General features: G+C 37.9%; 1 protein-coding gene and 1 long non-coding RNA gene across 5 annotated transcripts in view; one reads left to right on the forward strand and one right to left on the reverse strand.

Annotated features, from left to right (window-relative positions):
• Positions 1–787, reverse strand: part of LOC147755594 (uncharacterized) — a 5,028-nt gene extending 4,241 nt beyond the window's left edge. The window contains exon 1 of one of the 2 annotated variants that reach the window (XR_015328104.1): positions 638–787. This is a non-coding gene — a long non-coding RNA (uncharacterized LOC147755594). Of the gene's footprint in view, positions 1–571 lie in introns of both variants that reach the window. The other variant, XR_015328103.1, reaches the window with a different exon arrangement.
• A 1,915-nt stretch (positions 788–2,702) lies between these two features.
• The window catches only part of Syt4 (Synaptotagmin 4), an 82,253-nt gene continuing 72,766 nt past the window's right edge, over positions 2,703–12,189 (forward strand). The window contains exon 1 of one of the 3 annotated variants that reach the window (XR_002673592.2): positions 2,703–3,370. The gene's annotated coding sequence lies outside the window, so the exon portion shown is untranslated. The remainder of the gene's footprint in view (positions 3,371–12,189) is intronic. The other 2 variants (XM_086989286.1, XM_022807045.2) reach the window with 2 other exon arrangements.

The following is a 12,189-nucleotide window of genomic DNA, read 5'->3' on the forward strand; positions in this document are numbered from 1 at the left end:
ATATATCTAAGCTGGAACACATAAAACAAACACAATTCCTTTGACAGCTCGAAAGGCAAAGTCTAGCTATGAAATTTAAGTTACTACTACTTGTAATAAGGTAACTTGTTTCAGCCTTGATTCACTTCAAGCACAGTCAATTAAATTGCACGTTCTACCGGAGCCTTTACTGGAACTTCTTTGGCTATCGTGCTCGTTATCATCTCACCCAATCCGTAGCCCTATTCAATTCCACTATGAACGAGTACTTAACGCAAGTTTCTGATCAGCATATTCATTGAGCTTTTCTATATAGTCAAGTTATGACCAACATTACTAGTTATGCCGGTAGAAGACGGCAGATATTTGGAATCGCACTTCGTTTGAAACAGGTACATTAAATCGTTCACGAGTTGCACGTTTCAATACAGCTTGCTGTACTCTTTTCCTAATTCCTAACTATGTGCTTTATTATACATTTCTATTCGCGTCGTCCATTACAATGTAGCGCCTAAACATATTGAACCCCATACGCAAGTGCTTAACATCAGGTTCGCATCAGGTTCGCACCCAGGGGTTTGACTTAACTCACCTTAAGCAGCAGAACTTCTAAGAATAATAAGTATAATTGAACCTTGTTATGTCTGATAAGTACAACCTTTTGATAACACGAAAGAAGAATGGGCCGACGAAGCTTAGTTAATGATACAGAGCTGCTCCGTGCGCAGCTTTCCGTAGCGACTATTTGTACCATTGTATAGGGTAGGGACGATTTGCAATAATGTGATGTGGTCACGTGATCCGTGTGAGAAACAAGATGGTTACTGACATGTGCAGCTTATGGCAGCAGTAATGATACCGCAGCTAGCAATAGAAGTCCTAAACATCTGAACATAGATAGCCGGATGCACGGTATCATTACAGACCGAGTGCGGATACCTGTGTATGACTTCATCTTTCTATTATATTTGGAATGATCGAAGTAATTGAGGATATCGTAAGAAGTATAATTCGAAGTTTCCAGTTCCATTTCATCAACATAGCACGTATCATGAGTGTGGCGGCTTCACTAATTATTTATGATTATAGTTTAACGTGTGCCGTAAACTTCAATCTATTCAGATTATAACTTTGAAGTTGTGTAACTTGGATAGTTTTTAGACACACATAAAATTGCTTTATCTATTTTGATCTTATACACTCTGTATATCCGTTACCGTATTGATTTTAACATTCTATTTTATATACAGTACCCCATATCCCGTATTCTGTATACAACTGTCATTGAAAATACTAGTTTATAGATCATACTAGTGGAGGGGTTTTTTGCGAACCTACGTATCTACTATGTATATTTACGTTATTTATTATTATCACGACGTTGCAGTTGTACCTGTTTATGGATTTATCATGCAGCATGCATTGAAGACGAATGGAATCGGCATGTAAGGTCACGTTATGCATGACGTCTGTCTGAGATATTCGAACGTTTCAAGAGCTAACACATTTTTCTCAGAAGTGTTTGATGAGGCTAGCGAATAACATCATTCTCGGGAACAGGCGTCATGAGAGACTTCAGGAAGTTTTGCTTAAAACTAACAGAGAATACCTAATCCGAGTGCCTCAAACGATCGGACACTTTATAATGGACAGTAGGAACATTCCTAGATATAGGTTTGTTTTAGAATAATCACGCGTATTTAGAAGAGGCTCAAACGTCATGCCCTCGACTGTTCTCGAAAGTTGGTTGTGACAAAGCAAGGACGAGAGGCCTCTTGATTTGACGCTGAGGACCCTTCAGTTATAAAAGTGAATGGTGAATGGAAAAAGAAATTGGCTAAACTTATCTCCTTCTTGTGTTTAAACAATTTTATAGAAGCTTTTCAGATTACGTTAATATTTGAAGAGACACTCTCTCACAACACCAGCTAACACTGCGGATAGACACGATACTTGTTTATCACAAACCATGCATACATTTAATTAAAATTAAATGGTCGATAAGATACACGCTTATAATAGTAATATAACTTACGAATATCAAGCTATATACTTTTTAACGTACTCTGCCTTGTACACACGTCATAATCGATACCGCTAATTGACTTAATTTTTTTAGAAGCTGATAGAAGTATCGTGTATTGGTCCTCTAATATGCTTTTGATACGGACAAGCAATTGGTTTTCCTGCCAGCGCAGGTCGGTCATGATTTCGTTGTAGTAATTCTCTATCCAGATGGAAAGGTAGCGATCACGTAAATTGCTCCATTTAGCGTCGAATATATTTGTACCCGAATATATTTCGGTTATGGCTATTTAAATAGTTTAGTAAAATAACTCAAGTGAGGGCCATTAGAAAACTTTGCACTTATTTGAGCCTTGTTTACCGCCTCTCAGAGTCAATCTAGCTCGTCCCGCTAGAAGAAACGCTTTTCGTTTTTACAGCGGACCATCCATGTCGAAACTGCTATTAGTGAATCATAAATGTCGTTATCATTCCTGTAAAAGTAGAGGGACTTCGTGAAATCATCAACTATACGTTTCCGTGAACTCGCTTCTAGTCCAAAGGCAACTGTGTTCTTTGGCCTTTAAGTGGCTTTGGAACTGCTGCATCGGTCTGACACTTAAATAACATAGAGGTTAGCTTTGCCATGAATGATTCGATCATCTGGCCTTTCCTGTGTCAGCAGGCTCGTGCCACTGGCTACAATCAATGCTGAACTGCTTGGCTCACTTTGTCTTCATGGTGAACGTCACTTTTATAGCAATACAAATATAGGCGCTCATCTGTAGCTGTTTAAAAGTCGAATGTCTACAACAGGGCAACTGTGTTTATCTATACGTCTGAGCTCCGTCTGATACGAAAGAAGGCACAGTTCAAATCATGCGTCACGTTATCTGGAGCACCTCAGAACGCATCTAGTAGAGCATCATTTACATTCGATATTAATTACGCATTAAGGAAAAGCAAATTGCAGTAGATTACAAGCATCTAGTCAGATTCCTATCTATCCTTATCTACAGTTCTTATCTCTGTCCGATAAATCACTGTAAAGCGTGCATGATCTGAGCAATCTGCGCTACTAACCGGTCGAGGAAATCGTGGCAACTACTTAAGCAATGAATGGCGTAGTGCAAATCGTAGAAACGATCACCATACGTATTACTGTGTGAATCGAAGCCGTGAGGGTGTGAGAGGAACTGAGGATTGCTTGCCAATGAGGTATTTTCGATCCACGGAATACGTCTGAAACGAACAACCAACCTTGGAGGATAATTCATAGAGCAATTGTTCGAAACGTTAAAGTAACTCTTTTCGCCTCTGGCCGAGAATAATTACACGTCAAATTAAAAAGGAGCCAGTAGATTTCGAAGTACTTATGGCCAAGAAGGTAAGGCTTCAGGAATCAACATTTGCTAGGAAGTTACTGCTTAATTATTTTTCCAATGTATTGCTCCGTATCGCTTTCTAGTGAGCTTTTTGATAGTTGTAACTGTCGTATCAGTGGCTAAACATCATATCACAAAGTATGGGGAATATTTCGAACGTGTGCGTAGTTATGAAGTTCCACGACGCTGTGCTAACGAAGACACGACCGTTCTACGAGAGCTTCGGAAACCGATTTGGCCGCTTGACCTTCTTCAAGCATATGAATAAGTTGTGATACTTGTGGAATACTTGCTAATAAGTTATGTAAGTTAATGAGCAAGAAAACAACAGAACATTTTTATCGAAGTCTGAAAATAGTACCGCATTGAGAAAATACTAGAAAACAAAAGCTATAATCCAATCAAGGAAAAAGACTTAATTTATAGGTATCATACGAATAATTAGGTAAACAAATGATGTAGGTAATCAAATTCAAGCGAACCTCATCCCAAAACAATACTTCTAAATAAATAATACGTGATGATGTAGTTTGATAGAAAAAAAATGACGTCGTTTTTTAAACTTAAGAATGTCCAATTGTTTTGCTCATTGCCATTCGACGATCGTCAACTCTATGTTCAGAGAAATATGGTGGTTATCAAGTGTACTCGACCTTTGCTGTACAGACATTCGTATCAGAGCTGGGTTTCAGTTCGGACTTATTTACTTAAGCTTCAATACTGGGTACTTCGCCAACTAACTGTTCCTGCCAGCATGCGGAGGTAGTAGTTTTCAGATCTTATCCTAATATTTGAAGATTCGTAAGACACTTAAAAAATACTAGTGCTATATATGAGACATACTCTATGCCGGGTATGGCAAAGGCAGCGACGGTAACCGTGTATCAGCAAATGTTCGAGCAAGGGCTTGAGATTAATATTGATGCATTTGCCAAAGGCATTTATACGTTGTGGCCTAACAGCCCTTGCAACAGGTAATTTATTGTTGGCTTAATTAATTAATGTTTTAATTAATTTAATGTTAATGTTTTAGTCTTTATAGGCCGTTGAAGTGGGACTGTGTAGGTCAGAGGATATATCCCCTAGAACTGACTTTGTGCGAAAAAGTCAGTTCTTCCTTCTTCTTCTTCTTCAGACAAAGAAATGTGATTTTGGCTAAGTTAATTGGCTCAAAGGCGACAAATTGCCAGGCATAAAGCTTTGCTTAGCGGTGTGAACTTGATTTTAAATCATCTGAATACTGCTACATACAGATTCAGTATTTGTTCGAAAAATTGAAAGGAAATTGTAACGATGTACGCATTGTCCTCCAAAGTCAATCAAATAGTGATACAACTAAAACCTGTCGAACTATCCATACATCAATATAAAACTTATTCACAGTTCGGCACGATTTGTAGTCACAAACTACGCCTTCTCGGAGAATCAATATAATAATGACGCTGACAGCACTAATGGGCTCAGGAAGATGCCCACACAATGCGTTCAAAGGTTAGATAGGGAAAGGCCTGCGTTTCAACCGGAAAATTATCATCACACAACTTCCATTATGTGCACTTTAAGAATCCCAAACAATTCGTTTATGCACTGACTTGATTTACTCCATCAAAGAAAACTAGCTAAAAAAACAATAAAATGTTTTACGAAGACAATCGTGTTTACAGCTCATCTATTATTAGGCCGCTTTTGTCAATGTGACAGTGCAGTCATTGATAAACGCAGTAGTAACGAAGGATCAAATCCGGGCGTAGACATATTTTGCTTTGTGCTGGAAGCTAGCTGTTTAAAGCATTGCTGAAACATTTAAAATTAAGCTGCCCTTAATAGAAGAGCACTGGATCCGTTCTTATGAATGCTTTTTCTTTAGCTAAATTCGACACGAGTGCTTGGCATACTTTTGAAATAAAAAAAAAAAATAATTTAGTCCAGTTATATTGATCACTTTTGTTGGTTTTCGTTTGATCCTTATCTAGAGTTATAATCAAACAAAAATTAAATGCACCACAAGCGTGTATATTGCCATGATTCTACCTAAGTATTCTCTTCTAGGTAAATTCAAAGTAGAGCGGGAATCGCCCATTTCTCGCATAGGTTCACCTAATCTCGCGCATAAATAAACGACAAAGATGTGTTGAATCCGCAGAGTTGTCTAACAATGTAGGCTTGGAGTTGGTTTAGATGATGCATTTCAAAAGCCGGTAAAATAGCCCGTTTAAGACAGATCGACTCTCACTGTCGTTAGTGGCACCTTGAAGAACTGAGTTCGTGGACTTCAATTCTTGTCGGACAGCTCTCGATTTATCAAAATGATATTTGATTTAATAGATGTCTATGCATAAAGTAACACGTACGGCGACGACAAGCAGTAATCTATTGTTCTCGATTGGTGACCCCTCAAACTCTTAATAACTTCATCTTGCCGATACATCTAGTTGATTAAAGGTTCCTGGCGTTTGCTCGAGATTCGAGAATTGCAACTAGTCGATAGAATGATCTACATTATTATCTATGCTTGAGATTCTAATAGATGATGCTTTTATTAGGCTTATTGTTTAACAGTTCTCTCGAATGCGGCACAGTCACTCCTCGAAGATCATGCAAAGATGGTCACAATAGGGCACAACGCCAAAAACCAAGCACCAAACTTACCTCTCTCCGTATGTTAAGACGCCTACTACTTAACTGTAAAGTCAAGAGAACCTAGTCGATCGCTAAAACGGAAAGTCGACCGTTACATTTATTAATTTCTTTGTGCAAGACCTGTAGTGACAAGTAACTCCGGCGGCAGGCAATACAGGCTCCTGTATATGCTTGCATACCGCACTCCATGATAATTCATCAAGTGCCAGCTATCCATTACTCCGACGGCAGATCTTGATTTAACTTATTTTATGTCGGGCTCGTATATAACAGTGAGACGTACCTTAAAGTTCATTGCAAGAACGTCCAACTGCAACTTCAGCTTTAGAAATCGGTATGTTGCTACCATCCGTCCAGATGCTCACACAGGTAGTACTATCTCTACGACAGCAAAGAAGTGCGGTGCGTTGTCTCAGCGATAAACTGAAATGACTATTGTGCTATAGTTACGGTGGCTTCATTGAAGCCCCTGTAGATTTACATAGGTGCTCGCAAAAACAGAAGCTGTCATCGGACCCAGTCTCTAGATTTGAATTCTTTAAAATTCAGTCTGTAATTTTTATAGGCCAAAAAAAGATGCCTTGTCACTGGAACTGAATCTCACTTGGATTTGCGTGCTCGAAGCTTTAATATGACCTATTAAAAATACTGTGTACCGAAAAAGACCAACTCCACGGTGGTTATAATCAATATGCTGCAGTTTCGAATGGGTGACAGATGAATGCCTCATTCGCTGTGGATCAGATTCAAACACGTGCAGATGCCCTCCCTTCGGCCCCTGGTGCAAAAGAGTAGCGCTAGCTTTCTGACCTCGTGCTATAGTTTGAAAGCAATTCGCCCCCTAGCTATTTGATCTGTATTTCATGTACACACTTGGGCAGCGTCGATGGTCTTCATAATTTCTTCAAGTATGTTTTTGAAGGTTTTTTCATGGTGGCCTTAATTCAACTACCATATTGTGGCGTCTATACTAGATAAACCAATAGATACAAATATGTTTCAACCGCGTAGGGCTGCACTGATTGTGGCCTTGTTACCATTATTCGTGCTTGTGTTTTTGCTGCCTCTGGTTTTTGGAAACAAGCTCGTTTTTCAGGACTGCTCTTGGTGTTCTCATTGTATGATGCCCTTGATTTCAAATAGGTCCAGCGAGGTAAGAGCTTTTGCCGTCTATGCTTTGAACCTGAGGACCATATTGCTGTATGAGTCTCATTTAAGAGAACGATATGCTTCGATCTGTGGCTGACTACTGGAATACAAGTACTTATGAAATGAAATACTTAAGGTCGAAAATAGTTGTATATTTGTAACAAACATTTCATTGGCTACCTTGGAAACCGTATTGCTTGATACAGCTTCGTTAGAAGGCCGGTCAACACGAATAAAGGCATTTGTAAAAAGTCATAATATTCAGCTAGAGCTCTTCAAAATTTTTTGTTCATCTTTGTATAATCTAGTCGAAACGATAATTTGTAAGATTAGTCAACATATGTTTGAAATGGGTTATAGGAATAAGCTCGTTGAAAAGCAGTGGTTTGCTATCGTAGTATGTGGCAGACTAAAAAAAAACAAGACTATTTTAATTTAAATATGTCATGCTTTTTGTTAGTGCCGTTATTTTAACTGGGAAAAAAAGCTGTCGACTATTCGCTTATAATATTATGCGTTATGAAGGAAATAAGAGGATTCATAACCGGCCTAACTATTCGACTTTAGGCCTATAGAATAAATAAATCTAATAAAGGGGTACGTTTTGGGGGCACTATGTCTGAGAGAAAAATACTTTGTGCTTTACGGATAATTTACCTTGACGATCTGAACATATTTACACACCCTTTGCAATGTAGTAGAAACACTTAAATATCATGACGGTTGACTTTTTTTTTTTATCGATGTTACTTAAACATCTACTTTTTTATAAAGTTATAAAGAGCTTTGAAGGGTATCCATATTTATGGTTGACCAATATGGTTTCCAATACAATAAGTAATAGCTAAATTATAGATCTGGTACGTTCAAATGTTTTGGATCAAGGCTCGTTAATCGAGACGATATCATTTGGAAACCAATAGTAGAACGCATACATTTAACGGTCTAAGGCCAAAGACTCTGTATAGCTATAACTTGAAAACTCCAATAATCAAATTGTACGTTACATATCATAAAGTAAATATTACATATAGAAGAACCGTTAAAGACCTTTCGTTTTAATCTATGGTTCGACCTTTTGCGGCCGATCGTCTATATGGACAGCGTTAGCATGCTCCGAGTCTGATAGTTTTAACACCTTTGAATTTCTTGCCTGTCTTTACCGCACCAGTCCATAGCAGGCGCGTTCCGAGTACTTTCTTCTTTAAAAAAGAATCAACTTTGCTATTGGGTGGTGTTATTACAAGCGACCCGGTATAGATAGCCTGTATGCTTCAACGATATATACATAACAATCATTCTGAAGTCTTTGCATTTAATATGGTTGTAATCACTTACATAAAAAAAATGTTAGGTTTTAAGTTATATATGGACAAAATAATGAATTTCGAGACACTGATCAAGATGCGTCCTTCACAAAAATTGTACAAAAATCTGTGAATTCTCAAATTATACTATTTCACATTTCCTATATATGTATTTTTTTTTCGATATATTGGAATTATTTGCACAGGTAAAGATGTCGTTTTATTTTGTAAGAGACAAGATGGCTGGATATGTCTGCATTTCTGTCTAATTGGAGTTTGCACTATATAAAAAATCTCATGACCGGTTTCGGAACACACAAGGAACCGATTTCGCAGACACGCACATATTTCTATGTGGGGGTCTTGCTTGCTATGAACAGCAAATAGCTGCATTACTTTTTACGCTGTTGGCTTATGCTTTACTAGTATCTAGAATGAATCGTATCGTACACCTGAACTTGGAATGGCTTTTCTAACTTTCAATTTTGTCAATAAAAAAATAAGAGAACTTAGGGCAAGTTTGCAATTGCCATCGTAACGACCAGCAGTTGCTGTTTTCTGTACTGGTTATCTTATCGCAGCCCCCGCGCTATCTGGCTCTACAAGCTCCTATCTGGGGCATTACCTAACCGTATACTACTCGACTTCAACTTCCTGGGCACCCATCCGGCTCACTACCGGAACAATAGAAATTGTCACGTTGCTCGTACTTATTTATGACTTTGCTGACATTTGACAAATGTTTCCTATATTTTTTGAGACACGGATATTTTTCAATAAGGTTTAGTAACCAGACGCCATTTTAGTGCTTTAAACTTGCCATAATTGTTCCAAGCTGCCACACCAGAAGACTTTTCAGCAAAACAAAAGTGGTCAAACGACGAAAAAACTGAATATCATATTTGGTAACAGAGCTATTTTATTGAATTAAATGAAGTCTTTAACATAGGCACCTAAATCTCACAAAGATCATCAGCATTAATTGGATGTCCCAATGCTTCATGAACTGGATTCAGTAAATTCATCTAAATTTTATATATTGATTACTACGAAGTACTGTGCTCTGAAGATGTTTGCTTATGGTTCGGCCCGATATTCAGCGATTCCTTGAATCCTTTTCGGAAACTGACCTCCTATTGCTTCTTGCAACTATCCGAGCTTTGTTGGGTCTGCAGATAATGAACAGGAACTAGGCATACAACAAGAACCTTGTAGCCAAGTAGGAACTGATAGCCAAGGAGGATCTGCTAGTTAAGTAGGACTCTGTGGCAGAGACGAATTTTTAAAATTAAGAGTGAACTAGGCGCCTGAGGGGTTTTACTAGCCATGAAAAGCCATAAGGCCAACGACGGCCTGGAAACCAGGAAGGTTCTAGCAATCAAAAGAGTCCTAAGACCGAATGGAACTTGAAGGCCAAGGAAGAATACGAGAAAGGTTTGTCCTGCGGTTAGAGAACTTGAGGCGCCTTTTCTGACATAAAAAATATTATGAGGTATGTTTTATGCTTATAAACGCATAAGATTTCGCATAAGACAGACGAAAGGTTTCTCGAATCACGTAAGTTCTGACTCTTCGGCCTTTGAAGTTTTTTCTTCGTGTTATAATCCTGAAGAATAATTTTAGATACGATTTCCGTCAGAAACGACAAGTTTTTCTAGTGTTATTTCCGATTAACACGTTCGACATTTTATTCAATTTATTTTCGCCTGTACTTGGTTATAGACGATAACCTTTTCAAGTTTTAATTGGACAAATTCGTAAGTTTTGACCGCAATAATTGTATTTCCTCGGCCAGCATATATCAGAACTCTCTAGTAGAACCTATACAGGCATATATGTAAAAAAAGTATGCTCCTATTACGCCCTTAATAAAAAATAGAAATAACTAGCGCCAGAATCAAGAACTGTAGGCATGTTTAGGGGAGAACGATAAACTTATCATCTGGACAGCGCTCAAAGTTACTGGATGAGGCTTGATCTGTAATATCAACATGGTTCTACCAAGGAACCGTTCATGTCCGTCTCGTCTTTGCCCCTCCGATTGCAAAAATGCCCGATTGAAGTACCAGAAGAAGCCATATACTGGGAGACCTTGAATATCGATTGTGAAACAACGAAGCAGATAGGGGTTTACCCTAAAAATAGGATTTTATGCACCATGACAGACTCGACACTGACCAAACTTGCGGCTTGCTCATCCTTTCCCAAAGGAGATTTAGTTTAATGGTTTTTAAAGTGGTCCTATTCGACTTCAAAGAAGCCGTGCCCGACGAAGTCTGATCTAAGTTGTTTACTGTTAATTTCAAGTTTACACGTACTAAGCAGATAGCAACAAAAGCATGAACAAACTGCGACAAGCAACTGATGACACTTTACGGTAATGTCAACTAAATGATTGGACAGGTCTTGAAGTTCGCATTGTAGCATGGAGCATAACCTCACCAGAATGCGGATTAAACGGTGTCAGTGCTTTGATGATGGAATCAATCACTTACCAAACTCAATAGAGAAGTGTGACAGCGAGTTTGGATTTTTTGCTATTGGAATGGAGTGCGCCAGGTCTAAGATTCTGTTCTGTAAATTAGCATTATAATCTTCAGTAATTTGAATTGTAAAATGTATCACAATCGTTAGATATTTTAATTCAGGGAATATATATATATATATATATATATATATATATATATATATATATATGATTGCAGTGTCCATAGAATCACATGATAATATCTTAAAAACAATTGTACGGCTTGTATCGTTCGGTATCTCCTTGTAGTCATATTTCGGCGTCTGTGTTATTGCACTCTAAGATTGGTAGAGATCAGTTTGAGGCAAATGGATTTTTCTATTTGACGCATTAGCATCTGTATTTGGGAAAATACTTTCATAAGTGTAGATGATATGAGATCTCGTTATTTACTATACGGAAACGCCTCTTACCTATGCATCAATCTTTACCCATTTTTTCGCATATCCATCTTTTCGACGCGCTTTTAAGGACGCGCTTTCGTACATCAATAGGTGCAAAAGTTTTTCAACGTCTTACATCCAATGACGTATAGAGATTACGAGTTACGCCTCATATTACAGATTCACAAATACTAGCACAAGGGGCAGACAGAAGATGGTATTGCATGCCTATTTGTCCTTTTTCTACCTTTTGCGTCGTTAGGCCTCTTGTAAAGCATTGTGCTCTGCAAACCGTGCCAAATGAACACTGGATTGTCGTATATAAATGTAATCAACATTATATATATTAAAAGCAATGCATATATCTGTAAAAATATATATATATGGAAAGTTTTCTTCACGCATTTTGAAGTCACTTGAGAGGCATTATTGTGAGATTTTCTCTTTCTTTTTGTTTTGTGTTAATATGTGGGCTACTGTTTTATAGGATTGTATACAACACGTTTTAACACTTTGTATATGCACATTAATGTATATATACACACGTAATTTCACATTTACTTAGGTCGTAGCGAATTAATCAACCCAGAAATATAGGAACTTGTTAGAGACTCTGCGTTGGAGATTTGCTAGCATAGCTACTTCAAATCTATCCTGGAATAGAAGCAAAGTTTATATCTTATTGCAAATAAATCTAGTAACTAGTACTACTAACCCGCCTCAGTTTAAGGTGAAGGTTTCTACTTATCTAGTCTTATAGTATTAAAAGCTGGAGCAGAAGCGGATCCGAATGAAGTGAAGTGTGTACGCTTAAG

This window comes from Varroa destructor, unplaced genomic scaffold (assembly GCF_002443255.2).
Source record: "Varroa destructor unplaced genomic scaffold, Vdes_3.0 BEIS01000005.1, whole genome shotgun sequence".
NCBI lineage: Eukaryota > Metazoa > Arthropoda > Arachnida > Mesostigmata > Varroidae > Varroa > Varroa destructor.